This window comes from Oncorhynchus tshawytscha, unplaced genomic scaffold (assembly GCF_018296145.1).
Source record: "Oncorhynchus tshawytscha isolate Ot180627B unplaced genomic scaffold, Otsh_v2.0 Un_contig_2247_pilon_pilon, whole genome shotgun sequence".
Lineage (NCBI taxonomy): Eukaryota > Metazoa > Chordata > Actinopteri > Salmoniformes > Salmonidae > Oncorhynchus > Oncorhynchus tshawytscha.
This window is the reverse complement of record NW_024609731.1, coordinates 284,834-302,118: the sequence shown is the minus strand read 5'-3', so window position 1 is coordinate 302,118 and position 17,285 is coordinate 284,834. Positions and strand designations below refer to the sequence as shown.

Sequence of the window (17,285 nt, the reverse complement as noted above, 5' to 3'; positions counted from 1 at the left end):
ACTAAACAGTTTACCCTCCACTACACCTCTGTTAGAGAACTGAACAGTTTACCCTCCACTACACCTCTGTTAGAGAACTGAACAGTTTACCGGTGTTTACCCTCCACTACACCTCTGTTAGAGAACTGAACAGTTTACCTGTGTTTACACTCCACTACACCTCTGTAGGGAACTGAAATTGTGCAGTAATATTACATACCCTTCAGTGTCTCCTGCTATCCAGTGGTAGTCTCCCACCAGTCCCCAGGCTCTGACTACTGTCACCACCAGTCTTCCCTGTGAGACCATCCTGAGGCAGCAGTTTGAGTCCCGATTAGAGTAACGATCCCCACAGGGCAGTTCCCCGGTGCTCTTCGGGAGGGCGTTCTCCTTCAGGTAATCCTGGACAGCCTCCTTTGTATTTTGAACAAAATGTTAACATATTAATTGACATATAACATATAACTTAAGATCCACATTTTAGGTTATATTTATGCATCCTGTGACAAGAATCTCCAATAAACAAACCCACCTGAGGTAATATAATTATATAACAAACAAGGTTCATCAGGTTACGTCAAACTTCTGGGTTTTATTCTCCAAAGTTCAAACTCTTTGTAATCTCTGGCCAATAACAATAGAAATTAATAGAATGAAATATCCTTGAAGTGCCTCGTGTACTTTACATGTACATATCCAATCCTACCAGCCCGGTAGTTTTGTGTTTTTAGAATCATCAAATTTGAACTTATTTTATCAAATCAATTCTCTATGTGTAATTATTATTATTACGTGACTAAACTAATCATGTGAACTTAATTAACTAGGAAGTCGGGGCACCATGGAAAATTTTCCGATTACAAAGTTACAATTTTCTGAATGTAACTCTTCAGATATTTTAATATCTGATCAATTAGTCTTCTATTCATTAATTATTCTTAACCTCACGTCAGTCTCATTTCAAATGTCGTGAAATTCTTGGTTATCTGCACAAACCCAGCCTCTCCAACGAATCATCCACACACAAATTGGCTTAATTACTAATTTACTAACTAACTAAATAATCACAGAAATACATAACAAACAGTAGATATTGGTTACTAACAATGATAGGGCAGATCCCCTAGTGGGCTAAGCTGATATGACGGCTTGGTGGACAAAGGAATGGGGTGTGGACTGAGAAAGAGCGGGAAAGACAACATGGATCCATAACACACGGTCTATAATTATATTCATTGAAATGCAAATCCTTTGCCCATGAACGGCCACTCATTCGAAAAGGAATTTATATTTATATTTACGCCCTTGTGTCGATGTTGTCTTCTATGTTGGAATCCAGTCCGTCTGCTGGATAGAGTCGACCGAGTCATTTTCATTGAAGTCGTAAAGTATTTTGAGGTTAGAATGGATACTCCAGAGTACCATTCTATAAATGTTTCGGTGGTTGTCTGTATTCTCGTCCTCAGTTATGTCATTTCTAGCTGCAGACGAGCAATGTGTGTCTAAGATTTGGTAGAGTTGTAGTTTAAACCACTTCACACAGTGTCACCCGGCATGTTTTGGTCTCAGAAATTTAACCATTTGCAACCTCAGCTCATGCTCAGCTCATGAATTTCATCAAGAGTGGGTTTTATACGTAACAGTAGAAAAGGGCTGTCCATGACACCTAATGTGATGTCTGGGGGCGGGGCACGATCTACACCCAGAAAGGGCCACGTCATGACCTAGGTTGGTAAGTTAGGCTAACCAGCTAAAGGGGAGTGGTTTCTCCTCTCCTAGGCATTCACCAATTAGTACTTCAGTCTCTTTCTCAGCGGCAGTTGGAACCGGCTGTTGTGTCAGTGGCGGGCTCATCGCCAAAACAAAGCCGTCACCAAAACAAATCCATGCAGAGCAGTGATGTTTTGGGGCTGTTGTTGGGCAACACAGACTTTCAACTCCCTCCAAAGATTTTCTATGGGGTTGAGATCTGGAGACTGGCTAGGCCACTCCAGGACCTTGAAATGCTTCTTACGAAGCCACTCCTTCGTTGTCCGGGCGGTTTGTTTGGGATCATTGTCATGCTGAAAGACCCAGCCACGTTTCATCTTCAATGCCCTTGCTGATGGAAGGAGGTTTTCACTCAAAATCTCACGATACATTCATTCTTTCCTTTACACAGATCAGTCGTCCTGGTCCCTTTGCAGAAAAACAGCCCCAAAGCATGATGTTTCCACCCCATGCTTCACAGTAGGTATGGTGTTCTTTGGATGCAACTCAGTATTCTTTGTCCTCGAAACACGACGAGTTGAGTTTTTACCGAAAAGTTATATTTTGGTTTCATCTGACCATATGACATTCTCCCAATCTTCTTCTGGATCATCCAAATGCTCTCTAGCAAACTTCAGACGGGCCTGGACATGTACTGGCTTAAGCAGGGGGACATGTCTGGCACTGCAGGATTTGAGTCCCAGGCGGCGCAGTGTGTTACTGATGGTAGGCTTTGTTACTTTGGTCCCAGCTCTCTGCAGGTCATTCACTAGGTCCCCCCGTGTGGTTCTGGGATTTTTGCTCACTGTTCTTGTGATCATTTTGACCACACGGGGTGAGATCTTGCGTGGAGCCCCAGATCGAGGGAGATTATCAGTGGTCTTGTATGTCTTCTATTTCCTAATTATTGCTCCCACAGTTGATTTCTTCAAACCAAGCTGCTTACCTATTGCAGATTCAGTCTTCCCAGCCTGGTGCAGGTCTATAATTTTGTTTCTGGTGTCCTTTGACAGCTCTTTGGTCTTGGCCATAGTGAAGTTTGGAGTGTGATTGTTTGAGGTTGTGGACAGGTGTCTTTTATACTGATAACAAGTTCAAACAGGTGCCATTAATACAGGTAACGAGTGGAGGACAGAGGAGCCTCTTAAAGAAGAAGTTACAGGTCTGTGAGAGCCAGAAATCTTGCTTGTTTGTAGGTGACCAAATACTTATTTTTCCAGCATAATTTGCAAATAAATTCATAAAAAATCCTACAATGTGATTTTCTGGATTTGTTTTTCTCATTTTGTATGTCATAGTTGACGTGTACCTATGATGAAAATTACAGGCCTCTCTCATATTTTTAAGTGGGAGAACTTGCAACAATTGGTGGCTGACTAAATTATTTTTTGCCCCACTGTATGTCATTGGGTCTAACGGTCACGTTGTGCCAAAATGTTCAGGCCGTCAAAACAAAGTTACTCCTTACGTTTATTTTAGGTGAAAGTGACGTTTGTAGTAATGACAGTTTTAAACACCAAAAAGCACATTTGTATAATATAGCCAATTTTGACTTTGCACTTGGTCTAACTAGCGGATATCGATCAGTTCGGGCCTCAAGGACATGACTCCTCCCAATAATCAGCCTGTATCCCTGATCATGCTTGCAGGCGATGGCGACGTTAGTTACCATAGCTCTAGCATAGCAGAAATACGTCATCAGGTCTAACGGTCACGTTAGTTTGTCCCTTTCACTAGGTTGTAGTAATGACAGTTTGTCCCTTTCACTAGGTTGTAGTAATGACAGTTTATCCCTTTCACTAGGTTGTAGTAATGACAGTTTGTCCCTTTCACTAGGTTGTAGTAATGACAGTTTGTCCCTTTCACTAGGTTGTAGTAATGACAGTTTGTCCCTTTCACTAGGTTGTAGTAATGACAGTTTGTCCCTTTCACTAGGTTGTAGTAATGACAGGTTGTCCCTTTCACTAGGTTGTAGTAATGACAGTTTATCCCTTTCACTAGGTTGTAGTAATGACAGGTTGTCCCTTTCACTAGGTTGTAGTAATGACAGTTTATCCCTTTCACTAGGTTGTAGTAATGACAGTTTGTCCCTTTCACTAGGTTGTAGTAATGACAGTTTGTCCCTTTCACTAGGTTGTAGTAATGACAGTTTATCCCTTTCACTAGGTTGTAGTAATGACAGTTTGTCCCTTTCACTAGGTTGTAGTAATGACAGTTTGTCCCTTTCACTAGGTTGTAGTAATGACAGTTTGTCCCTTTCACTAGGTTGTAGTAATGACAGTTTGTCCCTTTCACTAGGTTGTAGTAATGACAGTTTGTCCCTTTCACTAGGTTGTAGTAATGACAGTTTGTCCCTTTCACTAGGTTGTAGTCATGACAGTTTCAGCTACTTAAAGATGGACTCCAGGATCTTAAGCGGAACAAATGTGTAACATACAGTACAATTGGATTTGTAACATATCATACAAAATGGATGACATAGTACACAATTTGATGATGTAATACACAATTTGATGATGTAATACACAATTTCATGACGTAGTACCCAATTTCATGATGTAGTACCCAATTTCATGATGTAGTACACAATTTCATGACGTAGTACACAATTTCATGACGTAGTACACAATTTCATGACGTAGTACACAATTTCATGATACAGTACACAATTTCATGACGTAGTACACAATTTCATGACGTAGTACACAATTTCATGACGTAGTACATTTCATGACGTAGTACACAATTTCATGACGTAGTACACAATTTCATGACGTAGTACATTTCATGACGTAGTACACCGTTTGACGCAGTACATTTTATGACGCAGTACACCGTTTGACGCAGTACATTTTATGACGCAGTACACCGTTTGACGAAGTACATTTTATGACGCAGTACACCGTTTGACGCAGTACATTTTATGACGCAGTACACCGTTTGACGCAGTACATTTTATGACGCAGTACAGAAAAAACGGAGAACACTTTTGGCTCGTGACTCGTCCACTTTCAAAAACTGGCTGAAATTATTCAAAAGATTGAAAGCTTTAAGACATTGTCTCACATCCAGGTTTTCCCGTTAACTTGCCAAACCCCAAACCCTGGTTTGCTTCGTGAGGCGTTCATGGCAGTATTAGCCTGTTGAACATCCAGGTATTCCCGTTAACTTGCTAAACCCCAAACCCTGGTTGACTTCGTGAGGCGTTCATGGCAGTATTAGCCTGTTGAACATCCAGGTATTCCCGTTAACTTGCTAAACCCCAAACCCTGGTTGACTTCGTGAGGCGTTCATGGCAGTATTAGCCTGTTGAACATCTGGGTTTGAAAACTCTGTTGTTTTGTTTTCTCAATCGTGTTTTCGGGGCAGATCTGCTCAAGAGGCAGAATTCATTTGAAAGGTTGGGTGGACTTTTTTTCAACTGAAGGGGTTCCAAAAGGGTTACTCTGTTGACCCCATAGGAGAACTCTTTTTGGTTCCAGGTAGAACCCTTTTTGGTTCCAGGTAGAACCCTTTTTGGTTCCATGTAGAATACTCCATGTAAAGGTTTCTATTTGGACTCAAAAGATTTCTACCTGGAACCAAAAAGGGTTCGTCAAAGGGTTTTCCTATGGGGGCAGCCAAAGAACCCTGTTAGGTTCTAGATAGCACCCTTTTTTTCTAAGAGTGTACTTTGTACACTATATAGGGAATAGGGATCCATTTGGGATGGCAAGCAATATGTGCCTACTGGAGTAGCCCATCTTCTCTCATTCCATGGAGGGCGGAGTGTCTACGGGTTCTCTCTCCTCTCTCATTCCACGGAGGGCGGAGTGTCTATGGGTTCTCTCTTCTCTCTCATTCCACGGAGGGCCGAGTGTCTACAGGTTCTCTCTCCTCTCTCATTCCACTGAGGGCCGAGTGTCTGCCGGTTTTCTCTCCTCTCTCATTCCACTGAGGGTATCAAAGGTCCTCCTTGGAATGAGTTTGATCGCCCTCCTGTGGCAGGTCAACGTTATTTGAGTCTTTCCAGTTTGTTTCCAACTTCCTGTTTCTCCACCTGCTACAGGTACGCTGTGGTCACCTATGGTTCCAAGTCCATTGAGACCGATGTGATTCCATCCAACAATCCTGTCTGGAATGTTACCTTTGACATGGGTCCCTTTGACAAAGACCAGAGTCTAAAGGTGGCGGTCTGGGATTACGATCTTGTGAATGAAGATGACAAACTGTTGGACTGTACCGTGGACCTTGAGCAGGGGACACACAAACACAGGTGTAACAACAACGGGGAGGGCTTTTATTTCCTGTACACCCTCACCTGCGACCCTCACCTGACCGGGGACAAGGTTAAAAAATACAAACCTTTCAAAGCCACAACACACAAACCTTCCACCCCCACAGTCCACTCTACTCCACCCCGACAGTCCACTCTACTCCACCCCCACAGTCCACTCTACTCCACCTCCACAGTCCACTCTACTCCACCCCAACAGTCCACTCTACTCCACTCTAGTCCACCCCCACAGTCCACTCTACTCCACTCTACTCAACCCCCACCCCGACAGTCCAGTCCACTCCACCCCCACAGTCCACTCTACTCCACTCTACTCAACCCCCACCCCGACAGTCCACTCTACTCCACCCCGACAGTCCACTCTACTCCACCCCCACAGTCCGCTCTACTCCACCCCAACAGTCCACTCTACTCCACCCCGACAGTCCACTCTACTCCACTCTAGTCCACCCCCACAGTCCACTCTACTCCACTCTACTCAACCCCCACCCCGACAGTCCACTCTACTCCACCCCCACAGTCCACTCTACTCCACTCTACTCAACCCCCACCCCGACAGTCCACTCTACTCCACCCCCACAGTCCACTCTACTCCACTCTACAGTAAGAGTGTGCATCTCTTTCCTACCTTTCCTGTCCAGAGTTCAGCAGTCCTATACCTGTGGTTCTTTTACATCTCTGTATAATGTACCCCTCACAACACACACACCCTCCACCCCACAGTCCACTCTACTCCACTCTACTCCACCCCCACCCCCACAGTCCACTCTACTCCACTCTACTCCACCCCCACAGTCCACTCTACTCCACTCTACAGTAAGAGTGTGCATCTCTTTCCTACCTTTCCTGTCCAGAGTTCAGCAGTCCTATACCTGTGGTTCTTTTACATCTCTGTATAATGTACCCCTCACAACACACACACCCTCCACCCCCACAGTCCACTCTACTCCACTCTACTCCACCCCCATCCCCACAGTCCACTCTACTCCACTCTACTCCACCCCCACAGTCCACTCTACTCCACTCTACAGTAAGAGTGTGCATCTCTTTCCTACCTTTCCTGTCCAGAGTTCAGCAGTCCTATACCTGTGGTTCTTTTACATCTCTGTATAATGTATCCCTCACAACACACTGGAGTAAATGCATCCCAGGCAGTGGGTCTGTTGCCTGTACAGCTCACCAGGAACCAGGTTGGAAACAAGGGGAATAATTAGAATATGTTTTCCCCTTTGTGGTACTCTGTGCATCTCCCCCCCCCCACACAATCTTTCAATCAACCATGTCTTTATCTGTCATGTATAATCAGGGAGTATATAGGGTCCAGATGACTATATAATGATTATTCACATCAAAGCTTGTATGTGACCTCAACAAATAAAATGTTACCATGTATTTTAATGGCGGCTGTCAAACAAATAAATACTGTATGTGTTAAATTTTTTAAAAACCTCTAAAACCTCTAAAGCCAAAGATGTCGGTGGTTTTGATAAAGTTCTTTAAAACACATGAAGATGTTTTAACTTCACCAATAACACATCCGATTAATCAGTCTAATCTAAGTAGTAATCTAAGTAGTAATCAGTAGTAATCTAAGTAGTAATCAGTACTAATCAGTAGTAATCTAAGTAGTAATCAGTAGTCGTTTAAGTACTAATCAGTAGTAATCTAAGTACTAATCTAAGTAATCTAGTATTAGCATTAGTCAGCTGCTGTTACCACCATGTTCAAGTCAATAATTATAGACCTAGAAGTATTTTGCCAACTGTTTCAAAGGCTGTAGAGGGAGTAGTTGAGGGTGAGCAATTCACTGATCATTTGAATACTAGTGATTTCTCATTGTAACCCATACAATTGGGCTTCAGAGATGTTATTTTTTGGAGTAGGTTAAATAAAGGGGAAGTGACAGGAGCTGTGTTTTATATATTTGCTAAAAGCATTTGGTACTGTAAATCACAGAATACTACCCTCTAATCTAGCAAAGTTCAATTTCTCCCCCAATGTGTTAACATGGATGGATTAGTTTATCTGACAGAATACAGTGTTAGAATCAACCAGAAAGTCTAATTGTCTGGCAACTGTGCAATGGGGTCCCACGAGGATCCGTTTTAGGGTCTTTACACTTTGGCTTATATATAAAGGACATGCTTCATGTGTCACAGTGTTGATATATAATATGCAGATGATGTTGTTATATACACATGCAGCTAGTGAACAATAATATCTGCACCAGGGACTACAGACAGACAGTTGTCTCAATCTGGCATATTTATAGAAATGTAAATTGATGTGCTTTGTCCCTGTTAAATAAATATATAAATCAAATGACTGTAGTTGTGGTGTTGTACTAACTCAGTCTGTCCTATAGATGGCAGCACTGCTACAGCTGCAGTAACTCAGTCTGTCCTATAGATGGCAGCACTGCTATAGCAGCATGCATGGTATCCATCAGCCACAGATCTCAGATCTACGAGCAGTAACTCAGTCTTTCTACCATTGTCTCTCTCCCCCACAGCTGCAGTAACTCTTTCTGTCCTTTCTAGATTGTCAGCTCTACCCCAGTCCACTCTGTCCCCTTCTCTCTCTGTCCAGCACTGTCTCAGCTCCCCCAACTCCCTCTCTCCCCCACTCACTCTCTTTCCCAGTCTGTCCTCTGTCTACCATTGTCTCTCTCCCCAGTAACTCAGTCTGTCCCCTTCTCTCACTGTCTACCATTGTCTCTCAGTCTGTCCTACTCCCTCCCCCTTTCACTCCCTCACTGTCCCCTTCTCTCTCTGTCTACCATTGTCTCTCTCCCCAGTCTCCCTCTCTCCCCTTCTCTCCCTCGCTGTCCCCTTCTCTCTCTGTCTACCATTGTCTCTCTCCCCCACTCAGTCTCTCCTCCACTCCCTCACTGTCCCCTTCTCTCTCTGTCCACCATTGTCTCTCTCCCCCACTCCCTCTCTCCCCCCACTCCCTCTCTTTCCATTTCTCTCTCTGTCTACCATTGTCTCTCTCCCCCACTCCCTCTCTTTCCCTTTCTCTCTCTGTCTACCATTGTCTCTCTCCCCCACTCCCTCGTTTCCCCTTCTCTCTCTGTCTACCATTGTCTCTCTCCCCCCACTCCCTCTCTTTTCCCTTTCTCTCTCTGTCTACCATTGTCTCTCTCCCCCACTCCCTCTGTTTCCCTTTCTCTCTCTGTCTACCATTGTCTCTCTCCCCCACTCTCCCTCGTTTTCCCTTTCTCTCTCTGTCTACCATTGTCTCTCTCCCCCACTCCCTCGTTTCCCTTTCTCTCTCTGTCTACCATTGTCTCTCTCCCCCACTCCCTCTCTTTCCATTTCTCTCTCTGTCTACCATTGTCTCTCTCCCCCACTCCCTCTCTTTTCCTTTCTCTCTCTGTCTACCATTGTCTCTCTCCCCCACTCCCTCGCTGTCCCTTTCTCTCTCTGTCTACCATTGTCTCTCTCCCCCACTCCCCCACTCCCTCGCTGTCCCCTTCTCTCTCTGTCCACCATTGTCTCTCTCCCCCCTTCCCTCTCTGTCCCCTTCTCTCTCTGTCCACCATTGTCTCTCTCCCCCACTCCCTCACTGTCCCCTTCTCTCTCTGTCCACCATTGTCTCTCTCCCCCACTCCCTCGCTGTCCCCTTCTCTCTCTGTCCACCATTGTCTCTCTCCCCCACTCCCTCTCTCTCCCCTTCTCCCTCCACCATTGCTTAACCTTTCTCTCTCTGTCCACCATTGTCTCTCTCCCCACTCCCTCACTGTCCCCTTCTCTCTCTGTCCACCATTGTCTCTCTCCCCCACTCCCTCGCTGTCCCCTTCTCTCTCTGTCCACCATTGTCTCTCTCCCCCACTCCCTCGCTTTCCCTTTCTCTCTCTGTCTACCATTGTCTCTCTCTCCTCCCCCTCTCCTCTTCAATCCCCCTTCTTTGTCTCTGTCTCCTCCCCTCTCTCCCATTTTTTGTTTTACCTTCCTCTCCATCCCTCTCGCTGTCTGTCTGTCTCCACCTGCACTCTCATCTCCCCAGAGGTGCATCGTGGGTCTGATGCTTTGGGGATGCCCTGAGCTCTGAGGCCCTCTCTCTCTCTCTGTATCTCTGTATCTCTGTATCGCTGTATCTCTGTATCTCTCTCTCTCTCTCTCTCTCTCTCTCTCTCTCTCTCTCTCTCTCTCTCTCTCTGTCTCTCTCCCATCTCTCTCTCTCTCTCTCTCTCTCTCTCTCCTCTCTCTCTCTGTCATCCACCATCTCTCTCTCTTGCAGCAGTGCCAGCGGTGCCTGCACATGTCCCAGCTTCCATCTGCTGTTAGCCAATTGTCTCTGTCCAAGCCGACAGACACACTATGAGAGCACGTACATCAGACATCTCAGACACACTGTCATGACACAACCATTCCACTACTTCTGACCGGGGTACATAGGGAATAGGAAGCAAAATGGGACACAGCCATTCCACTACTTCTGACCGGGGTACATAGGGAATAGGGTGCTAATTGGGACACACCCATTCCACTACTTCTGACCGGGGTACATAGGGAATAGGGTGCTAATTGGGACACACCCATTCCACTACTTCTGACCGGGGTACATAGGGAATAGGGTGCTAATTGGGACACACAGATTCCTACTACTTCTGACCTTCTCTGGTCCATAGTACATAGGGAATACTATAGTAGTGTTCTATAGGGAATAGGGTGCTAAGTAGTGTAGTGTTCTGGGACACAACCATTCCACTACTTCTGACTGGGGTACATAGGGAATAGGGTGCTAATTGGGACACACCCATTCCACTACTTCTGACCGGGGTACATAGGGAATAGGGTGCTAATTGGGATACATCCATTCCACTACTTCTGACCGGGGTACATAGGGAATAGGGTGCTAATTGGGATACACCCATTCCACTACTTCTGACCGGGGTACATAGCGAATAGGAAGCCAATTGGGACACACAGATTCCACTACTTCTGACCGGGGTACATAGTGTTCAATCTGGAAGCACATTGGGACATGACCCATTCCACTACTTCTGACCGGGGTACATAGCGAATAGGAAGCCAATTGGGACACAACCATTCCACTACTTCTGACCGGGGTACATAGGGAATAGGGTGCTAATTGGGACACACACACTGTCATCAAGAAGCTTGACAGACTTAGAAGTTCTAATAAACTGGTTGTATTGGCCCTGGTCAAAGGTAGTGCACTATGTAGGGGATAGGGCTCTGGTCTATAGTAGTGTTATGTATAGGGAATAGGGCTCTGGTCAAAGGTAGTGTACTATGTAGGGAATAGGGCTCTGGTCTAAAGTAGTGTTATGTATAGGGAATAGGGCTCTGGTCAAAGGTAGTGTACTATGTAGGGAATAGGGCTCTGGTCTAAAGTAGTGTTGTATATAGGGAATATGGCTCTGGTCTATAGTAGTGTTCTATATAGGGAATAGGGATCTGGTCTATAGTAGTGTTTTATATAGGGAATAGGGCTCTGGTCTATAGTAGTGTACTATATAGGGAATATGACCCTGGTGAATAGTAGTGCACTATATAGGGAATAGGGCTCTGGTCTATAGTAGTGTTCTATATAGGGAATAGGGCTCTGGTCTATAGTAGTGTACTATATAGGGAATATGACCCTGGTGAATAGTAGTGCACTATATAGGGAATAGGGCTCTGGTCTATAGTAGTGTACTATATAGGGAATAGGGCTCTGGTCTATAGTAGTGCACTATATAGGGAATAGGGCTCTGTTCTATAGTAGTGCACTATATAGGGAATAGGGATCTGGTCTATAGTAGTGTTCTATATAGGGAATAGGGCTCTGGTCTATAGTAGTGCACTATTTAGGGAATATGACCCTGGTGAATAGTAGTGCACTATATAGGGAATAGGGCTATGGTCTATAGTAGTGTTCTTTATTAGGGAATAGGGCTCTGGTCTATAGTAGTGCACTATTTAGGGAATATGACCCTGGTATATAGCAGTGTTCTATATAGGGAATAGGGCTCTGGTCAACAGTAGTGCACTATATAGGGAATAGGGCTCTGGTCTATAGTAGTGCACTATATAGGGAATAGGGCTCTGGTCTGAAGTAGTGCACTATATAGGGAATAGGGCTCTGGTCTATAGTAGTGCACTACATAGGGAATAGGGCTCTGGTCTATAGTTGTGTTCTTTCTAGGGAATAGGGCTCTGGTCTATAGTAGTGTTCTATATAGGGAATAGGGCTCTGGTCTATAGTAGTGTTCTATATAGGGAATAGAGCTCTGGTCTATAGTAGTGTTCTATATAGGGGATAGGGCTCTGGTCTAAAGTAGTGTTCTATATAGGGAATAGAGCTCTGGTCTATAGTAGTGTTCTATATAGGGAATAGGGCTCTGGTCTATAGTAGTGTTCTATATAGGGAATAGGGCTCTGGTCTATAGTAGTGTTCTATATAGGGAATAGGGCTCTGGTCTATAGTAGTGTTCTATATAGGGAATAGGGCTCTGGTCTATAGTAGTGTTCTATATAGGGAATAGGGCTCTGGTCTATAGTAGTGTTCTATATAGGGAATAGGGCTCTGGTCTATAGTAGTGTTCTATATAGGGAATAGGGCTCTGGTCTATAGTAGTGTTCTGTATAGGGAATAGGGCTCTGGTCTATAGTAGTGTTCTATATAGGGAATAGGGCTCTGGTCTATAGTAGTGTTCTATATGGGCAATAGGGCTCTGGTCTATAGTAGTGTTCTATATAGGGAATAGGGCTCTGGTCTATAGTAGTGTTCTGTAGGGAATAGGGCTCTGGTCTAAAGTAGTGTACTATATAGGGAATAGGGCTCTGGTCTAAAGTACTGCACTATGTAGGGAATAGGGCTCTGGTCTACAGTAGTGTACTATATAGGGAATAGGGCTCTGGTCTAAAGTAGTGCACTATGTAGGGAATAGGGCTCTGGTCTATAGTAGTGTACTATATAGGGAATAGGGCTCTGGTCTAAAGTAGTGCACTATGTAGGGAATAGGGCTCTGGTCTAAAGTAGTGTTGTATATAGGGAATATGGCTCTGGTCTATAGTAGTGTTCTTTATAGGGATAGGGCTCTGGTCTATAGTAGTGTTTTATATAGGGAATAGGGCTCTGGTCTATAGTAGTGTACTATATAGGGAATATGACCCTGGTGAATAGTAGTGCACTATATAGGGAATAGGGCTCTGGTCTATAGTAGTGCACTATATAGGGAATAGGGCTCTGGTCTATAGTAGTGTTCTATATAGGGAATAGGGCTCTGGTCTATAGTAGTGTTCTTTATAGGGAATAGGGCTCTGGTCTATAGTAGTGTTCTATATAGGGGATAGGGCTCTGGTCTATAGTAGTGTACTATATGGGGAATAGGGCTCTGGTCTATAGTAGGGCACTATATAGGGAATAGGGCTCTGTTCTATAGTAGTGCACTATATAGGGAATAGGGATCTGGTCTATAGTAGTGTTCTATATAGGGAATAGGGCTCTGGTCTATAGTAGTGTTCTATGTAGGGAATAGGGCTCTGGTCTATAGTAGTGTTCTATATAGGGAATAGGGCTCTGGTCTATCGTAGTGTTCTTTATAGGGAATAGGGCTCTGGTCTATAGTAGTGTTCTATATAGGGGATAGGGCTCTGGTCTATAGTAGTGTACTATATAGGGAATAGGGCTCTGGTCTATAGTAGTGCACTATATAGGGAATAGGGCTCTGGTCTATAGTAGTGCACTATATAGGGAATAGGGCTCTGGTCTATCGTAGTGCACTATATAGGGAATAGGGCTCTGGTCTATAGTAGTGCACTATATAGGGAATAGGGCTCTGGTCTATAGTAGTGCACTATATAGGGAATAGGGCTCTGGTCTATAGTAGTGCACTATATAGGGAATAGGGCTCTGGTCTATAGTAGTGTTCTATATAGGGAATATGACCCTGGTGAATAGTAGTGCACTATATAGGGAAATAGGGCTCTGGTCTATAGTAGTGTTCTTTATTAGGGAATAGAGCTCTGGCATATAGTAGTGTTCTATATAGGGAATAGGGCTCTGGTCAACAGTAGTGCACTATATAGGGAATAGGGCTCTGGTCTATAGTAGTGCACTATATAGGGAATAGGGCTCTGGTCTGAAGTAGTGCACTACATAGGGAATAGGGCTCTGGTCTATAGTAGTGTTCTTTCTAGGGAATAGGGCTCTGGTCTATAGTAGTGTTCTATATAGGGAATAGGGCTCTGGTCTATAGTAGTGTTGTATATAGGGAATATGGCTCTGGTCTATAGTAGTGTTCTATATAGGGAATAGGGCTCTGGTCTATAGTAGTGTTCTATATAGGGAATAGGGCCCTGGTCTATAGTAGTGTTCTATATAGGGAATAGGGCTCTGGTCTATAGTAGTGTTCTATATGGGGAATAGGGCTCTGGTCAATAGTAGTGCACTATATAGGGAATAGGGCTCTGGTCTAGAGTAATGTTCTATATAGGGGATAGGGCTCTGGTGTATAGTATGGTTCTAAATAAGGAATAGGGCTCTGGTCTATAGTAGTGTTCTATATAGGGGATAGGGCTCTGGTGTATAGTAGTTTGTTATATCTGGAGTACCTCTCCTGTCCTATTCGGTGTCCTGTGTGAATCTAAGTGTGCGTTCTCTAATTCTCTCTTTCTCTCTCTCTCTCTCGGAGGACCTGAGCCCTAGGACCATGACCCAGGACTACCTGACATGATGACTCCTTGCTGTCCCCAGTCCACCTGGCCGTGCTGCTGCTCCAGTTTCAACTGTTCTGCCTTATTATTATTCGACCATGCTGGTCATTTATGAACATTTGAACATCTTGGCCATGTTCTGTTATAAACTCCACCCGGCACAGCCAGAAGAGGACTGGCCACCCCACATAGCCTGGTTCCTCTCTAGGTTTCTTCCTAGGTTTTGGCCTTTCTAGGGAGTTTTTCCTAGCCACTGTGCTTCTACACCTGCATTACTTGCTGTTTGGGGTTTTAGGCTGGGTTTCTGTACAGCACTTTGAGATATCAGCTGATGTACGAAGGGCTATATAAATAAATGTGATTTGATTTGATTTGATTAGTGCACTATGTAGGGAATAGGGCTCTGGTCTAAAGTAATGCACTATATAGGGAATAGGGTGCCATTTGGAATGCACTCACTGTCATCAAGAAGCCTGACAGAAACTTGACAGAAGCCTGACAGTCTGTCTCCACCTGCACTCTCGTCTCCCCAGAGATGGATCATGGGTCTGACGCTTTGGGGATGTCCTGAACTCTGTGGCAACATACACTCTCTATATATATATCTCTCTCTATTTATCTCTCTATATATATCTCTCTCTATATATATATATATATATCTATATATCTCTCTATATATCTCTCTATATATCTCTCTATATATCTCTCTCTCTATATATATATATATATATATCTCTATATATCTCTCTCTCTCTCTCTATATATATATATATATATATATATATATATATATATCCCTCTCTCTCTCTCTCTATATATATATATAGAGAGAGAGAGATATATAGAGATATATAGAGATATATATATTTCTCTCTATATATATTTATCTCCCTATATATATATATATATATATATCTCTCTATATATATTTCTCTCTCTCTCTCTCGCTCTCTCTCTCTCTCTCTCTCTTTCTTTCTCTCTGGCTCTCTCTCTTTCACTCTCTATGCCTCTCTCTCTCTTTCACTCTCTATGCCTCTCTCTCTTTCACTCTCTATGCCTCTCTCTCTCTCTTCCTCTCAGCAGTGCCAGCTGTGCCTGCAGATGTGCCCTGCTAAGCCATCTGCTGTAAGAAGTGAAAGCTGTCCACAGACAGACAGACAGACTGAGAGCAGGTACATCAGGCGTCTCAGACACACTGTCATGACACACCCAGAGTGTCTAATACTCTGGATGACTACCAAATTGAACCTTGTTCCACTACTTATTAAACTATTTATTTCAGTACTTATTCCACTACATATTCCAGAACTTATTCCACTACATATCCCACTCCTTATTCCACTATGTATTGCACTACTTATTCCACTACTTATTCCACTATGTATTCCACTACTAATTACACAACTTATTGCACAACTGATTCCGTTACGTATTCTGCTGCATATTCCATTACTTATTCCACAATGTATTCCACAACTTATTCAACTACTTATTCCACATCTAATTCCACTATTTGTTCCATGATGTATTCCACTACTTATTCCACATCTAATTCCACTATTTGTTCCATGACGTATTCCACTACTTATTCCACAACTAATTCCGCTACGTATTCCACAACTTATTCCAAAACTTTTTCCACAACTATTATTTATACGTATTCCGCTACGTATTCCACTACATATTCCACAACGTATTCCATTACTTATTCCACTACAAATTCTGCTATGTATTCCACTACTTATTCCACTATGTATTCCACTACTTATTCCACTATGTATTCCATTACTTATTCCACTATGTATTCCACTACTTATTCTACTACATATTTCATTACTAATTCCACTATTTATTCCATGACGTATTCCACTACGTTTTCCACTACTTATTCCTCTACGTATTCCGCTACATATTCCACTACTATGTGTGCCATTTGGGACCAAAAGCTTTCAATTAGGATTTTTAGCTGCAGATTTGAATACGACATTCTAGGTATTGGGAGGCACAGTAACTGTACACAAGTGGAAAGGTTTTTAATATGGCCAACTGGTTTAAACATTAACAAAAAAATTATGTTCATTAAGAACTAAATGATTCTGGAATGTGTAAGTAGAATGTGTATCTATACCGTATAAGTTTAAAATAAGTCAATACATGATGTGTATTCCTGTCCTATCCGGTGTCCTGTGTGAATTTAAGTATGATCTCTCTAATTCTCTCTTTCTCTCTCTCTTTCTTTTTCTCTCTCGGAGGACCTGAGCCCTAGGACCATGCCTCAGGACTACCTGACATGATGACTCCTTGCTGTCCCCAGTCCACCTGGCCGTGCGCTGCTCCAGTTTCAACTATTCTGCCTGTGATTATTATTATTTGACCACGCTGGTCATTTATGAACATTTGAACATCTTGGCCATGTTCTGTTATAATCTCCACCCGGCACAGCCAGAAGAGGACTGGCCACCCCTCATAGCCTGGTTCCTCTCTAGGTTTCTTCCTAGGTTTGGGCCTTTCTAGTGAGTTTTTTCTAGCCACTGTGCTTCTACACCTGCATTGCTTGCTGTTTGGGGTTTTAGGCTGGGTTTCTGTACAGCACTTTGAGATATCAGCTGATG

General features: G+C 43.6%; 1 pseudogene; it reads left to right on the top strand.

Moving 5' to 3' along the window:
• Window positions 1-5,861: 5,861 nt before the first annotated feature.
• Window positions 5,862-17,285, top strand: part of LOC121845660 — a 58,932-nt pseudogene continuing 47,508 nt past the window's right edge.